Source organism: Lithobates pipiens, unplaced genomic scaffold (genome assembly GCF_037356315.1).
Source record: "Lithobates pipiens isolate NorthernLeopardFrog02 unplaced genomic scaffold, aLitPip1_a1.2 Scaffold_162, whole genome shotgun sequence".
NCBI classification, from domain to species: Eukaryota; Metazoa; Chordata; class Amphibia; order Anura; family Ranidae; genus Lithobates; species Lithobates pipiens.
Window position 1 is genome coordinate 6,896,322 of NW_027507750.1, and position 16,646 is coordinate 6,912,967.

Sequence of the window (16,646 nt, forward strand, 5' to 3'; positions counted from 1 at the left end):
CAGTGGCCACAGTCCGCCCCCCCCCCCCCCCCCCCAATGTCTGAAGGATTGTAAACTGGTCCTTTGTTTCAAAAGTTTGGAAAGCCCTGTTTTAGATGATCCTCCCAAACTTTTACTTACTAAAACTGGCGTGCACAGAATCTGGTGTAACTGTGCCTAGTAACCAATCAGCTTCCAGGTTTTATTGTCAAAGCTTTCTTGAACTAAGCTGAAGTTAGAAGCTGATTGGTTACTATGCAGAACTGCACCAGATTCTGAGTGCACCAGTTTTAGTAAATAACCCCCCCCCCCCCGCCGCCGCCGCCTATGTAATAAAAAATAAATAAAAAAAAGCACAGTTAATAAATCGAAGGCATTAGACTTTTATATGCATACAAAATATATCTTAAAAACGAGTTGATTAGTCCGCCGAACGCTTATAATACTTAAAAAGGTTGTAATTCAATCGTATCGCTGTGCCCCCCCATCTCTGAGATAATTAAAATAAATAAAATGACTTGAGAAGTCTTGTGTTGCACACAGCCAGGCCTATGGCGGCCTACACAGAGCCGGTTTTGTGTGCCCCCCCCACACACACCACTGCCCCCACCCCCACCCGCTGCTGTTGCTAAGGGTATGGGATTTGGTTTTAATAACAGTTAGTTCAAACAATGTAAATTTACTGCCGCTAGGAACTGGTTCAGAAAACATGTCCAACGCAGCTATCATTTCTCAACCACACCAGCTGTTTTCGCTCAGCTCCTACCTGACAGGGTGCTTTGGAAATAGCAATCAGTGTATTTATAAGAAGGGACGGGCCCATAAATATGTCAGCCTGGAATATATACGGCCCCATATTTCACCATTTTCTATTTTAAAGTTGTGAGTTATGGCTTTGGAAAGGCTGGCCATTAAATGTGCTGATGATGGATATTCTGCATTGCTGTGCGTGTGTGTTCATCACCAAGACAATAAAAGGACACCGGCGCACACACGCCGCCATTTACACACACTAAAAGAAACACACACACACCGATACAAAGTCTACATAGAGAGGCCACACTAAGGGCTACATTGTATCCAAAATCCAAAAAAGAGAGACAACACTAAAGGCTACATTGTATCCAAAATCCAAAAAAGAGAGACAACACTAAGGGCTACATTGTATCCAAAATCTAAAAAAGAGAGACAACACTAAGGCTACATTGTATCCAAAATCTAAAAAAGAGAGACAACACTAAAGCCCCGTACACACGAGAGGACTTATGTCCGACAGACTTCCGAAGGAGTTCCGTCGGAGTTCTGCTGGAATTCCGACGGAGTTCTGACAGACTTTTCGGCTGAGCGGACTTGGCCACACACGATCACACTAAACTCCGACGGATTCGAACGTGATGACGTACGACTCGGCTCGAATAAGGAAGTTCATAGCCAGTAGCCAATAGCTGCCCTAGCGTCGGTTTTAGTCCGTCGGAGTAGCATACACACGAGCGGATTTTTCGAAGGGGACCGGAGTTCCTTCGGAAAAATTTGAAGCATGTTCCATATTCTAAAGTCCTTCGGACTTTGGCGAGTCAAAGCCCACACACGATCGGATAGTCTGACGGACTCAGTCCTTCGGACTTTGGATGTTGAAAAGTCCGCTCGTGTGTACGCGGCATAAGGGCTACATTGTATCCAAAATCCAAAAAAGAGAGACAACACTAAGGGCTACATTGTATCCAAAATCTAAAAAAGAGAGACAAAACTAAAGGCTACATTGTATCCAAAATCTAAAAAAGAGAGACAAAACTAAAGGCTACATTGTATCCAAAATCCCCTCAAAAAAGAGACAACACTAAGGCTACATTGTGTCCAAAATCCAAAAAAGAGAGACAAAACTAAAGGCTACATTGTATCCAAAATATAAAAAAAGAGAGACAACACTAAGGGCTACATTGTATCCAAAATCCCCCCTAAAAAAGAGACAACACTAAGGCTACATTGTGTCCAAAATCCCCCCAAAAAGAGACAACACTAAGGGCTGCATTGTATCCAAAATCCCCCAAAAAAGAGACAACACTAAGGCTACATTGTGTCCAAAATCCCCCCAAAAAGAGACAACACTAAGGGCTACATTGTATCCAACCCCCCCCCCCCCCAAAAAAAAAGACAACACTAAGGGGTACATTGTATCCAAAATCTAAAAAAAAGAGAGACAACACTAAGGGGTACATTGTATCCAAAATCCCCCCAAAAAAGAGGCAACACTAAGGGCTACATTGTATCCAAACCCCCCCCTTCAAAAAAAAAAAAGAGACAACGCTAAAGGCTACATTGTTTCCAAAATCTAAAAAAGAGAGACAACACTAAGGGGTACATTGTATCCAAAATCTAAAAAAGAGAGACAACACTAAGGGGTACATTGTATCCAAAATCTAAAAAAGAGAGACAACACTAAGGGGTACATTGTATCCAAAATCTAAAAAAGAGAGACAACACTAAGGGGTACATTGTATCCAAAATCTAAAAAAGAGAGACAACACTAAGGGGTACATTGTATCCAAAATCCCCCCAAAAAAAAGACAACACTAAGAACTACATTGTATCCAAAATCCCCCCCCCCCCCAGAAATCCTATTGAGAAATCCGCTCGCGTGTATGCTGGTCCAACGAACAGCTATTGGCTACTGGCTATGAACTTCCTTATTCTAGTCCGGTCGTACGTCATCACGTTCAAATCCATCAGACTTTGGTGTGATTGTGTGTGGCCAAGTCCATTCATTTGGAAAGTCCTTCGGAACTCTGCCGAAAGTCCGTCGGGAAGACCGTCGGACCTAGTCCCTCGAAAAGTCCGGCCGTGTGTACGCGGCATAAGGGCTACATTGTATCCAAAATCTAAAAATATAGAGACAACACGCATGCCGAGTACACACCACCAGTTTTTTTCCGTCAGAATAAACACTAACAGTTTTCCAACGGAGTTCCGCTGAAACGGTCTTGCCTACACACGATCACACCAAAGTCCGATCGTCTAGTACGACATGAACGACGAGACTAGAAAAAGGAGGTTCAATAGCCAGTAGCCAATAGCTAATACACACAGTCACACAAATGTTGTCACCGCGTGTACGGGGCATAAGAGCTACATTGTACCCAAAATCCAAAAAAGAGAGACAACACTAAGGGCTACATTGTATCCAAAATCCCCCCTAAAAAAGAGACAACACTGAGGGCTACATTGTGTCCAAAATCCCCCCTAAAAAAGAGACAACACTAAGGGCTACATTGTATCCAAAATCCCCCCTAAAAAAGAGACAACACTAAGGGCTACATTGTATCCAAAATCCCCCCCAAAAAAAGACAACACTAAGGGCTACATTGTATCCAAAATCTAAAAAAGAGAGACAACACTAAGGGCTACATTGTATCCAAAATCCCCCCTAAAAAAGAGACAACACTAAGGGCTACATTGTATCCAAAATCCCCCCTAAAAAAGAGACAACACTGAGGGCTACATTGTGTCCAAAATCCCCCCTAAAAAAGACAACACTAAGGGCTACATTGTATCCAAAATCCCCCCCAAAAAAAGACAACACTAAGGGCTACATTGTATCCAAAATCCCCCCTAAAAAAGAGACAACACTGAGGGCTACATTGTGTCCAAAATCCCCCCTAAAAAAGAGACAACACTGAGGGCTACATTGTGTCCAAAATCCCCCCTAAAAAAGAGACAACACTAAGGGCTACATTGTATCCAAAATCCCCCCCAAAAAAAGACAACACTAAGGGCTACATTGTATCCAAAATCCCCCCTAAAAAAGAGACAACACTGAGGGCTACATTGTGTCCAAAATCCCCCCTAAAAAAGAGACAACACTGAGGGCTACATTGTGTCCAAAATCCCCCCTAAAAAAGAGACAACACTAAGGGCTACATTGTATCCAAAATCCCCCCCAAAAAAAGACAACACTAAGGGCTACATTGTATCCAAAATCTAAAAAAGAGAGACAACACTAAGGGCTACATTGTATCCAACATTTAAAAAAAGAGAGACAACACGAATGCCGCGTACACACAAAAACAACAAATGCTCGATGTGAGCTTGTTGTCGGAAATTCCAACCTTGTGTAGGCTCCATCAGACATTTTTTGTCGGAATTTCCACCAACAAAAATTTGAGCTCTGGTTCTCAAATTTTCCAACAACAAAATCCGTTGTCGTAAACTCTGATCGCGTGTACCCAATTCTGACGCACAGAATTCCACGCATGCTCGGAACCAAGCAGAAGAGCCGCACTGGCTATTGAACTTCATTTTTCTCTGTTCATTGTACGTGTTGTACGTCACCGCGTTCCTGATATTGAGCATTTCCGACAACTTTTGTGCGACCGTGTGTATGCAAGACAAGTTTGAGACAAAGTCCGTCGGAAAAAAATCCAGGATTTTGTTGTCGGAATGTCCGATCGCGTGTGCGCGGCATAACAGCTACATTGTATCCAAAAAAAGAGACAACACCGAGGGCTACATTTTAGCCAAAATCCCCTCAAAAAAAGAGTACACACAACCGGACTTTCCAGCAGACTAGGTCCAACGGTCTTCCCCACGGACTTTCGGCGGAGTTCCGACGGACTTTCCAAACGAACGGACTTGGCCATACATGAACGGACTAAGTTTGATGACGTAAGACGGGACTGAACATGGAAGTTCAATAGCCAGTAGCCAATAGCTGTCCTTGCGTCGTATTTGTTGGTCCGTCGGACCAGCATACAGACGAATGATTTCCTGATTTTTTTCGTGTGTACGTGACATTAGGGCTACATTGTATCCAAAATCTAAAAAAAGAGAGACAACACTAAGGGCTACATTGTATCTGTTGTGCTAGCGCGGTATGGAAAGTCTTTTACGATGGTCCAACAACTGGTCACAACTCATCGGGATGTGCAACACATGTCCATGCAAGGCTGTTGCTGGGTAAAACTTTCTTTTTTTTCAGTTTAGGATGGAACAGGGAAGAGTTAAAACCTCTGCCAGGTTTTTATTTGCATATATGCATAAAAGATGCTAGATCTCCCACCACCAATATGTTTGAACGGCCCTCTTCCCTTTTATTAAACTGATACTAAAGGCTAAATTATTTTTCTTTATTTATTTTGTGCAAATATTCATTAACCACTTAAGGACCGGGCCTATTTTTCAGACTCAGCGTTTACAAGTTAAATAATTTCTTTTGGTAGAAAATTACTTAGAACCCCCCAAACATTATATATATATATATATATATATATATATATATATATATATATATTTTTTTTTTTTCTAACACCCTAGAGAATAAAATGGCGGTCGTTGCAATACTTTATGTCACACCGTATTAGCGCAGAGGTCTTGCAAGCGCACTTTTTTTTGGAAAAAATACACTTTTTTTAATAAAAAAAAAATAAGACAATTTTCTTTTTATATTGTGAAAGATAAAAATGAATAAATTGATACCCAACATGTCACGTTTTCAAAATTTCGCCCGTTTGTGGAATGGCGACAAACATTTCCCCTTAAAAATCTCCATAGGCGACGTTTAAAAATTTCTACAGGTTGCATGTTTTGAGTTACAGAGGAGGTCTAGGGCTAGAATTATCGCTCTCGCTCTAACAATCACGGCGATACATCACATGTGTGGTTTGAACACCGTTTTCATACGCGGGCGCAGCTCACGTATGTGTTCACTTCTGCACGCGAGCGCGTTTTGAAATGTATTTATTTATTTTTCTTATTTATTTTACTTTTTATTTTGACTCTGTCTTTAAATTTTTGGGTCACTTTTATTCCTATTACAAGGAATGTAAACATCCCATGTAATAGAAAAAAAGCACAACAGGACCTCTTAAATGTGAGATCTCTGGGGTCAAAAAGACATCAGATTTAACTTAACTTAATTTAATTTACACTAAAATGCAATAATAATAAAAAAAAAATATGTCATTTGAAAAAACAAAAAATTCTCCTTTAAGAGCATTGGGCGGAAGTGACGTTTGTCCTCGCTTCCACCCTCCAATGCTATGGAGCCAAGCGGGGGTCATCTTCCCCGAATCCGCTGCAGAGACCACTTTTATTTTAAAGAGAAAGAAAAAAGTTTAGCCTATTAGTTCTACTTTAAAGGTAAAAAAATATATAAAGTTAGCCAATACTACTGCTTTCATCTGGATTGCTTTGGCGAGGGTGCCTCCATCACAGGCGTGCGCACAGGGTGTGCCAGTTATGTCTGGGCACACTCTAATCAACATGTGCCGGTTCCCCCTGCAGTGCTGCCAGCTTCCCTCCTCTCCTTTTCCGCCGGCTGCTACATGGGGAAGTTTCAGGATGGAGAAAAGGGGGAAGAAGCCAGTAAATATTTTATTTCCTAGCCCCTGCCTCTTTAGAATGAACACAGTGAGTGATCTGTACCGATCGCTCCTGTGTTCATTCTTAACTGAAGCATACTAAACTATGTTCGGCATGCTTCAGTTTGTGAATGAACAGGAAGCCGCTCAGCACAGAGCACTTCCAATTCATTCCCTGTCCAGTGCAGATGAGGCTGCAGAGAAAGGGAACTGGGGAATCTCTGTCTTCAGTCCCTTTCTCGTTCTCAAAAGTGAGACTTCAGGGTTCTGTTTAGACCCTGGATATTTCACCAAAGCCCCCCCCCCCCCCCAGTGGGGGGTAAAAAATAATAAAAAAATCATAAAACTATAAAACTACTGACATTGTCCACTGCCCTACTGACACCGATCTCTGCTCTCCTGATATACAGACGTGTTTGTGCTCTGGGGGGCCACACCCTAATGCAATAGGCTGCGCACAAAAATGGCTCCTGTCCAACAAGAACACCGCCAAACTGGAGAGGTGGTCTTGAGGAAGATCCAGATGTACAGAAAGCAGTAAAAGTGCCACATAACTATTATTAGAGCACAGAAATATAGTTTATTGGATATTTAGCAGTATAGGGAAAACCAACACGTTTCGGGGCTCTTCACACTTTCCCCCTTCCTCAGAGCTACAGTACAACGCACTTCAAGGCTGCAAATGAAATGATCCTTTAAGCCTTGTTATCCTTTATAATGTAAATCTTTTAGTTCATTTGTATATAGCACGGTTTCTCACATGTAATTAACATTAAAGGACTCTTAGGACTAGCATTTGCCCCCTTCTTTTTTTCTTATTTCAGATGGACGTATCAGTTTGGGTGCCTCTTGTTTTTTCAAGGGAGCCTGCGCTTGGTGGAAAGCTGCCAAAGCTAAAGCTAAACCAATAGATATTGCCGGTTCCTCGTTACGGGTTAAGGATCTGTGTCCAAGGCATCACCTCCAACCTTCTTTGGAGTTTAATACGATAGCAGCCGAAAGTGGAGGTCCCTCCATCCTCACAGCATACACACCAATCAACTATAGCATTATGACCACCCACCCCCCTTTTGCTGCCAAACCAGCCCTGACCCATCGAGGCACCAAGCCCTTAGTAGCAGATCTTTTATGTCCTGTCAATTGTGAGGTGGGGCTATCTGGAGACCAAGTCAACACCTCAAACTGGTCGTTTTGTTCCTTAAACCATTCTTAAATTCGTCAGACCAGGCCACCTTTTCCATTGCTCCATGGTCCAGTTCTGATGCTTACGTGCGTTGTTGGTGCTTTTGGCTGTGGTCAGCATGGACACCCTGACCGGTCTGCAGCTACACAGCCCCATACACAACAAACTGCAATGCTCTGTGTGTTCTGACACCTTTCTATCAGAACCAGCAATTTGAACTCCAGTAGCTCTTCTATTGAATCGGGCTACACGGACCAGCCTTCCCTCCCCACCTCCATCAATGAGCCTTCCCTCCCCACCTCCATCAATGAGCCTTCCCTCCCCACCTTCATCAATGAGCCTTCCCTCCCCATCTCCATCAATGAGCCTTCCCTCCCTACCTCCATCAATGAGCCTTCCCTCCCCACCTCCATTCATGAACCTTCCCTCCCCACCTCCATCAATGAGCCTTCCCTCCCCACCTCCATCAATGAGCCTTCCCTCCCCACCTTCATCAATGAGCCTTCCCTCCCCACCTCCATTCATGAACCTTCCCTCCCCACCTCCATCAATGAGCCTTCCCTCCCCACCTTCATCAATGTGCCTTCCCTCACACCTCCATCAATGAGCCTTCCCTCCCCACCTCCATCAATGAGCCTTCCCTCCCCACCTCCATCAATGATCCTTCCCTCCTCACCTCCATCAATGAGCCTTCCCTCCCCACCTCCATCAATGATCCTTCCCTCCTCACCTCCATCAATGAGCCTTCCCTCCCCCAACCTCCATCAATGAGCCTTCCCTCCCCACCTCCATCAATGCGCCTTCCTCCTCCACCTCCATCAATGAGCCTTCCCTCCCCACCTCCATCAATGAGCCTTCCCCCTCCACCTTCATCAATGCACCTCCCCCCTCCACCTCAATCAATGAGCCTTCCCTCTATACTTCCATCAATGAGCCTTCCCTCCCCACCTCCATCAATGAGCCTTCCCTCCCCACCTCAATCAATGAGCTTTCCCTACCCACGTCCATCTATGAGTCTTCCCTCCCCACCTCCATCAATGAGCCTTCCCTCCAAACTTCCATCAATGAGCCTTCCCTCCCCACCTCGATCAATGAGCTTTCCCTCCCCACGTCCATCTATGAGTCTTCCCTCCCCACCTTAATCAATGCGCCTTCCCTCCCCACCTCCATCAATGAGCCTTCCCTTCCCACCTCCATCAATGAGCCTTCCCTCCAAACTTCCATCAATGAGCCTTCCCTCCCCACCTCCATCAATGAGCCTTCCCTCCAAACCTTCACCAATGAGCCTTCCCTCCCCACCTCCATCAATGAGCCTTCCCTCCATACCTCCATCAATGAGTCTTCCCTCCCCACCTCCATCAATGAGCCTTCCTCCTCCACCTCCATCAATGAGTCTTCCCTCCCCACCTCCATCAATGAGCCTTCCTCCTCCACCTCCATCAATGAGCCTTCCCTCCAAACCTTCATCAATGAGCCTTCCCTCCCCACCTCCATCAATGAGCCTCCTCCCACCTTCATCAATGCACCTTCCCTCCCCACCTCCATCAACGCGCCTTCCCTCCCCACCTTCATGAATGAGCCTTCCCCCCCACCACCATCAATGAGCCTTCCCTCCCCACCTCCATCAATGTGCCTTCCTCCTCCACCTCCATCAGGGAGCCTTCCCTCTCACCTCCACCAATGAGCCTTCCTTCCCCCCCCCCACCAATGAACTTCGGCTGCCTGCAACCCTGTCGCCAGGTGGCCGGTTCTCCTTCCGTGGACTACTTTTGGTCAGCCCTGACCACTGGAGACTGGGAACATACCACAAGTGCGGCAGTTTTGGAGTTGCTCTGACCCAGTCATCTAGATATTACAATTGGGTCCTTGTCAAAGTCCCTCCGATCCTTAAACTTGCCCATTTGTTATGCTTTCAACGCATCAACTTCACTTGTGCCTAATATATCCCACCAACTTTTAGGTGTCCTTGTCACAATGTTATTCACTTTACCTGTCAATGGTCACAATGTCATGACTGATTGAGGTATTTCAACACATTTCCTATAATTATTTGCCTGGAGATCGGCTTTTATGTGCTTTGAAAAAAGTAGAAGCGCCCATCAGCCTCTATCTCTATTCTCGTGGAAGGCATGACGTACCAGCCTTGACATCAGAATGCACTAAGCCCGAGGCTTCTTCGTAAATCTGCCTAACCTGTCAAGCAGTAATATATTCAGCTGAATGGCAGTCGACATTAATAACTGAATAGAGACTCAGAGCCATAAATCAGCGGTTATCAGCAGTCCCTCCTTACCTTCATCAATGAGCCTTCCCTCTCACCCCCTCCATCAATGAGCCTTGCCTCCTTCCTCCATCAATGAGCCTCCTCACCTCCATCAATGAGCCTCCTCACCTCCATCAATGAGCCTTCCCTCCCCACCTCCATCAATGAGCCTTCCCTCCCCACCTCCATCAATGAACCTTCTCTCCCCACCTCCATCAATAAGCCTTCACCTCTCACCCCCTCCATCAACAAGCCTTGCCTCCCACCTCCATCAATGAGCCTTCCCTTCCCACCTCCATCAATGAGCCTTCCCTTCCCACCTCCATCAATGAGCCTTCCCTTCCCACCTCCATCAATGAGCCTTCCCTCCCCACCACCAATGAGCCTTCCCTTCCCACCTCCATCAATGAGCCTTCCCTTCCCACCTCCATCAATGAGCCTTCCCTCCCCACCTCCATCAATAAGCCTTCACCTCTCACCCCCTCCATCAATAAGCCTTCACCTCTCACCCCCTCCATCAATAAGCCTTCACCTCTCACCCCCTCCATCAATGAGCCTTGCCTCCCACCTCCATCAATGAGTCTCCTCCCCACCTCCATCAATGAGCCTTCCCCCCTCCCACCTCCATTAATGAGCATTCCTTCCCAACCTCCATCAATGAGCCTTCCCTCCCCACCTCCATCAACAAGCCTTCACCCCCCACCTCCATCCATGAGCCTTTCCTCCCCACCTTCATCAATGAGCCACCACCCACCTCCATTAATGAGCCGTCCCTCCCCATCTCCATCAATCAGCCTCCTCGCCTCCATTAATGAGCCTTCCCTCCCCACCTCCATCAATGAGCCTTCCCTCCCCACCTCCATTAAGGAGCCTTCCCTCCTCACCTCCATTTATGAGCTTTCCCTTCCCCCACCTTCATCATTGAGCCTTCCCTCCCCACCTCCATCATTGAGCCTTCCCTCCCCACCTCCATCATTAAGCCTTCCCTCCCACCTCCATTAACGAGCCTTCCCTCCCCACCTCCATCATTGAGCCTTCCCTCCCCACCTCCATCAATGAGCCTTCTGTCCCACCTCCATTAATGAGCCGTCCTTCCCCCCATCTTCATCAATGAGCCTTCCCTCCCCACCTCCATCAATGAGCCTCCTCACCTCCATTAATGAGCCTTCCCTCCCCCCGCCTTCATCAATGAACATTCCCTCTCCACCTCCATCAATGAGCCTTCCCTCCCCCACCTCCATCAATGAGCCTTCCCTCCCCCACCTCCATCAATGAGCCTTCCCTCCCCACCTCCATCAATGAGCCTTCTCTTCCACCTCCATTAATGAGCCGTCCTTCCCCCCACCTCCATCAATGAGTCTTTCCTCCCCACCTCCATTAATGAGCCTTTCCTCCCCCCATCTTCATCAATGAGCCTTCCCTCCCCCACCTCCATCAATGAGCCTCCTCACCTCCATTAATGAGCCTTCCCTCCCCCCACCTTCATCAATGAACCTTCCCTTTCCACCTCCATCAATGAGCCCCCCCACCTCCATCAATGAGCCTTCCCTCCCCACCTCCATGAATGAGCCTTTCCTCTCCACCTCCATCAATGAGCCTTCCCTCCCCCCACCTTCATCAATGAACCTTCCCTCTCCACCTCCATCAATGAGCCTTCCCTCCCCACCTCCATGAATGAGCCTTCCCTCTCCACCTCCATCAATGAGCCTTCCCTCCCCCCACCTTCATCAATGAACCTTCCCTCTCCACCTCCATCAATGAGCCTTCCCTCTCCACCTCCATCAATGAGCCTTCCCTCCCCACCTCCATCAATGAGCCTTCCCTCCCCACCTCCATCAATGAGCCTTCCCTCCCCACTTCCATCAATGAGTCTTCCCTCCCCCACTTCCATCAATGAGCCTTCCCTCCCCACCTCCATCATTGAGCCTTCCCTCCCCACCTCCATCAATGAGCCTTCTGTCCCACCTCCATTAATGAGCCGTCCTTCCCCCCACCTCCATCAACGAGTCTTTCCTCCCCACCTCCATTAATGAGCCTTCCCTCCCCCCATCTTCATCAATGAGCCTTCCCTCCCCCACCTCCATCAATGAGCCTCCTCACCTCCATTAATGAGCCTTCCCTCCCCCCGCCTTCATCAATGAACATTCCCTCTCCACCTCCATCAATGAGCCTTCCCTCCCCCACCTCCATCAATGAGCCTTCCCTACCCCACCTCCATCAATGAGCCTTCCCTCCCCACCTCCATCAATGAGCCTTCTCTTCCACCTCCATTAATGAGCCGTCCTTCCCCCCACCTCCATCAATAAGTCTTTCCTCCCCACCTCCATTAATGAGCCTTTCCTCCCCCCATCTTCATCAATGAGCCTTCCCTCCCCCACCTCCATCAATGAGCCTCCTCACCTCCATTAATGAGCCTTCCCTCCCCCCACCTTCATCAATGAACCTTCCCTTTCCACCTCCATCAATGAGCCCCCCCACCTCCATCAATGAGCCTTCCCTCCCCACCTCCATGAATGAGCCTTTCCTCTCCACCTCCATCAATGAGCCTTCCCTCCCCCCACCTTCATCAATGAACCTTCCCTCTCCACCTCCATCAATGAGCCTTCCCTCCCCACCTCCATGAATGAGCCTTCCCTCTCCACCTCCATCAATGAGCCTTCCCTCCCCCCACCTTCATCAATGAACCTTCCCTCTCCACCTCCATCAATGAGCCTTCCCTCTCCACCTCCATCAATGAGCCTTCCCTCCCCACCTCCATCAATGAGCCTTCCCTCCCCACCTCCATCAATGAGCCTTCCCTCCCCACCTCCATTAACGAGCCTTCCCTCCCCACCTCCATTTATGAGCTTTCCCTTCCCCCACCTTCATCAATGAGCCTTGGCCACCCGTGACCCCGCCGCCGGTGGTTCTCCAGCTCCCCTTCTTTGCACCACTTTTGGTCGGTCCTGACCACTGTAGACCGGGAACATACCACAAGACTTTACTGGCTTAGACTTTACTATTTAGCCCTTGCCAAAGCCCCCCCCCCCCCAAATCCTTACACTTGCCCATTTGTTATGTTTTCAACACATCAGCTTCACTTGCTCCCTGATATATCCCACCCACTTTCAGGTGTCATTGTTGTCACAATGTTATTCACTTTACCTGTCAGTGGTCACAATGTTATGACCGATCGATGCATTTCAGCACATTTCCTATAATTGTTTGCCTGGAGATCAGCTTTTATGTTCTATGAGAAAAAGTAGAAGCGCCCATCGGCCTCCATTCTCATGGAAGGCATGACGTCCTGGCCCTGACATCACAATGCGCTTGGCCCGAGGCTTCTTCGTAAATCTGCCTGACCTGTCAAGCCATAATATATTCAGCTAAATGGCAGTCGACATTCATAACTGAATAGAGACTCGGAGCCATAAATCAGCGGTTATGAATGGTAGAACAGGTTACATTGTTAAGGACTTCCATTACCCTCTCAGTGAGTGTTATAGGCACAATAGTTTGCGCGCCATCAATTAACCCTGCGTCACCTGCTGCTGAAAGGTATTTTTACCTTTTTTTTTTTTTCGTTTAACCCGCTCAGTGCTGGAACCTCTGCCTCTCCATTGCCATTGAGGCCAGCGCCGGGCGCCTGTAATCCGGCTCACAGGGTTTGTTTTCACAGGAGAGGGCCTTTGGTTTGGGGCTGTCAGGGTTAGCAGGCATACAATAAGATTAATGATGTGGGCGTGTAGGGGACTTATAATGGTTTGTTTGATGTGACAAGTCGGATAGAAGCTGATTTATGTCACAAGCAGATAGGTATTTAATTGTGCACCTTATGGCACCAGTTCAAAGGAACTGTTCTTGCCCCCCACGCCCCCCCCTCTCCGCTTCCCTTGCACAGCTCTGAAACATCTAAAGCCTTGACTGACAGATGTACTCTTAGACTTTTTATATCCTCTCCAGGAGGTGTAGAACCTGTCCTACTGTATGTTTGCCGGTAATAAATCTCATCACAGGCCAGTACAGTATGTGCAGAATTCTCCCTCCGCCAATCCATGACCCAAAAACCTCAATTAAATCACTAATACCGCAGAACGTTCCGTGATTAGCGCTCCTCTTCGAGGAAAGGAGTCAACATGTGGCTTTTCTGGCCCAGGGACCGAAATAGAAGTCCCAGCGTGGCGCGCGCGCTGGCTGGATGCCGCGCCATGCTGGGGGTCGTAGTTCAGCAACAGCTGGGCAGGGGTTAGCCAAGCGAAGGGGTCCGAACGGATTCCATCTGCCTTGGATTGCATAACTTGCAGAGGTAATTAAAGTGGAACTACATTGTATCCGAGCCCCGCAAACTGAAAACACTATTTATTACATTTTTGATATTCAAACTCCCCCTGATGTAAGATGGGGGGCGCTGATGTAAGGGGGGGATTTTGATGGGGACCCTAATGCAAGAGGGGGCCACTGATGTAAGAGGGGGACACTGATGTAAGAGGGGGGCACTGATGTAAGAGGGGCCACTGATGTAAGAGGGGGACACTGATGTAAGAGGGGGACACTGATGTAAGAGGGGGGAACTGATGTAAGAGGGGGCACTGATGTAAGAGGGGGGCACTGATGTAAGTGGAGGACACTGATGTAAGAGGGGGGCACTGATATAAGAGGGAGACACTGATGTAAGAGGGGGGCACTGATGTAAGAGGGAGACACTGATGTAAGAGGAGGACACTGATGTAAGAGGGGGGCACTGATGTAAGAGGGGGACACTGATATAAGAGGGGGGCACTGATGTAAGAGGGGGCACTTATGTAAGAGGGGGCACCAATGTAAGTGGAGGACACTGATGTAAGAGGGGGGCACTGATGTAAGAGGGAGACACTGATGTAAGAGGGGGGCACTGATGTAAGAGGGGGGCACTGATGTAAGAGGGGGACATTTATGTTAGAGGGGGACACTGATGTAAGAGGGGGACACTGATGTAAGAGGGAGACACTGATGTTAGAGGGGGACACTGATGTAAGCGGGGGATTTTGATGGGGACCTCAGGTGGGGACCCTAATGTAAGAGGGGGACACTGATGTCAGAGGGGGCACTGATGTAAGAGGGGGACACTGATGTAAGAGGGGACACTGATGTAAGAGGGAGACACTGATTTAAGAGGGGGGCACTGATGTAAGAGGGGGCACTGATATAAGAGGGAGACACTGATGTAAGAGGGGGGCACTGATGTAAGAGGGGGATGCTGATCTTAGAGGGGGCACTGATGTAAGGGGGGGATTGTGATGGGGACCTCAGATGGGGACCCTAATCTAAGAGGGGGACACTGATGTAAGAGGGGCACTGATGTAAGAGGGGGACACTGATGTAAGAGGGAGACACTGATGTAAGAGGGGGGCACTGATGTAAGAGGGGGACACTGATGTTAGAGGGGGACACTGATGTTAGAGAGGGACACTGATGTTAGAGGGGGACACTGATGTTAGAGGGGGACACTGATGTTAAAGGGGGGTACTGATGTAAGAGGGGGACACTGATGTAAGAGGGGGACACTGATGGGGACCCTGATGTGAGGGGCAGACTCTGAAAAGGACTCTGATGTGAGGGGAAACTCTGATGGGGACCCTAATAGAAGGGGGTAGTCTGATAGTGATTCTAATCTGAGGGGGGCTATGATGGGGACCCTTATGTAAGAGGGGGACTAGCTTTGATGGTGACCCTGATGTGAGAGGTGGGGGGGGGGATTCTGATGGGGACCGTGATCTGGGGGGATTCTGATGGGGGCCATGATCTGGGGGGATACTGATGGGGACCCTGATGTAAGAGGGGGAATCTGATGGACACTCTGATATAGGGGAAGGCACTTTGATGGGGTTTCTGATGTGAAAGAGGTCACCGAGGGGACTCTAATCTAAGAGGGTCTCTAATGGGGACCCTGATGTGAGGTGGAGACTCTGATGGGGACTCTAATGTAAGGGGGGCTCTGATAGGGACCCTGATGTAAGGTGGGGATTCTGATGCTGACCCTGATCTGGGGAGGGGGCCCTGATGGGCACTCTGATCAGGGGGGGGGGCACTGATGATGACCCTGATCTGAGGGGGGCCTCTGATGAGACTCTGATATAAGGGGGGGCACTTTGATGGGTTCTCTGATGTAAAAGAGGGACACTGAGGGGGACCTTAATGTAAGGCGGGCTCTATGGGGGACCCTAATGTAAGGCGAAGACTCTGATGGGGACTCTAATGTGAGGGGGGCTCTGATAGGGACCCTGATGTGAGGCGGGGATTCTGATGGGGACCCTGATCGGGTGGGGCGGCTCTGATGGGGACCCTGATCTTTAGGGGGGGCCTCTGATGGAGACTCTGATATAAGGGGGGGGGGCACTTTGATGGGTTCTCTGATGTAAAAGAGGGACACTGAGGGGGACCCTAATGTAAGGGGAGCTCTAATGGGGACACTGATGTAAGGTGCAGACTCTGATGGGGACCCTAATGTAAGGGAGGGGGGGCTTTGATAGGGACCCTGATGTGAGGGGTGAACTCTGATGGAGACCCTAATGTGAGTAGGGGATTCTGATGGGGACCCTGATCTGGGGGATGGGCTCTGATGTGGACCCTGATATGAGGGGGGGGGGACTCTGGTGGAAGCTTGGATATAAGGGGGGGGGCACTCTGATGTAAAAGAGGGACACTGATGGGGACCCTGATGTAAAAGGAGCTCTGATGGGGACCCTGACCTAAGGGGGGACCTTGATAAAATCATCATGTAAGAGGGTGACTCTCGTGGGGACTCTGATGTGAGGGAAAACTTTGATGGGGACCCTCATCTGAGGGGGGCTGTGATGGGGACCCTGATGTAAAAGGGGGGCTCTGAAAGGGACCCTAATGTAAGCGGGAA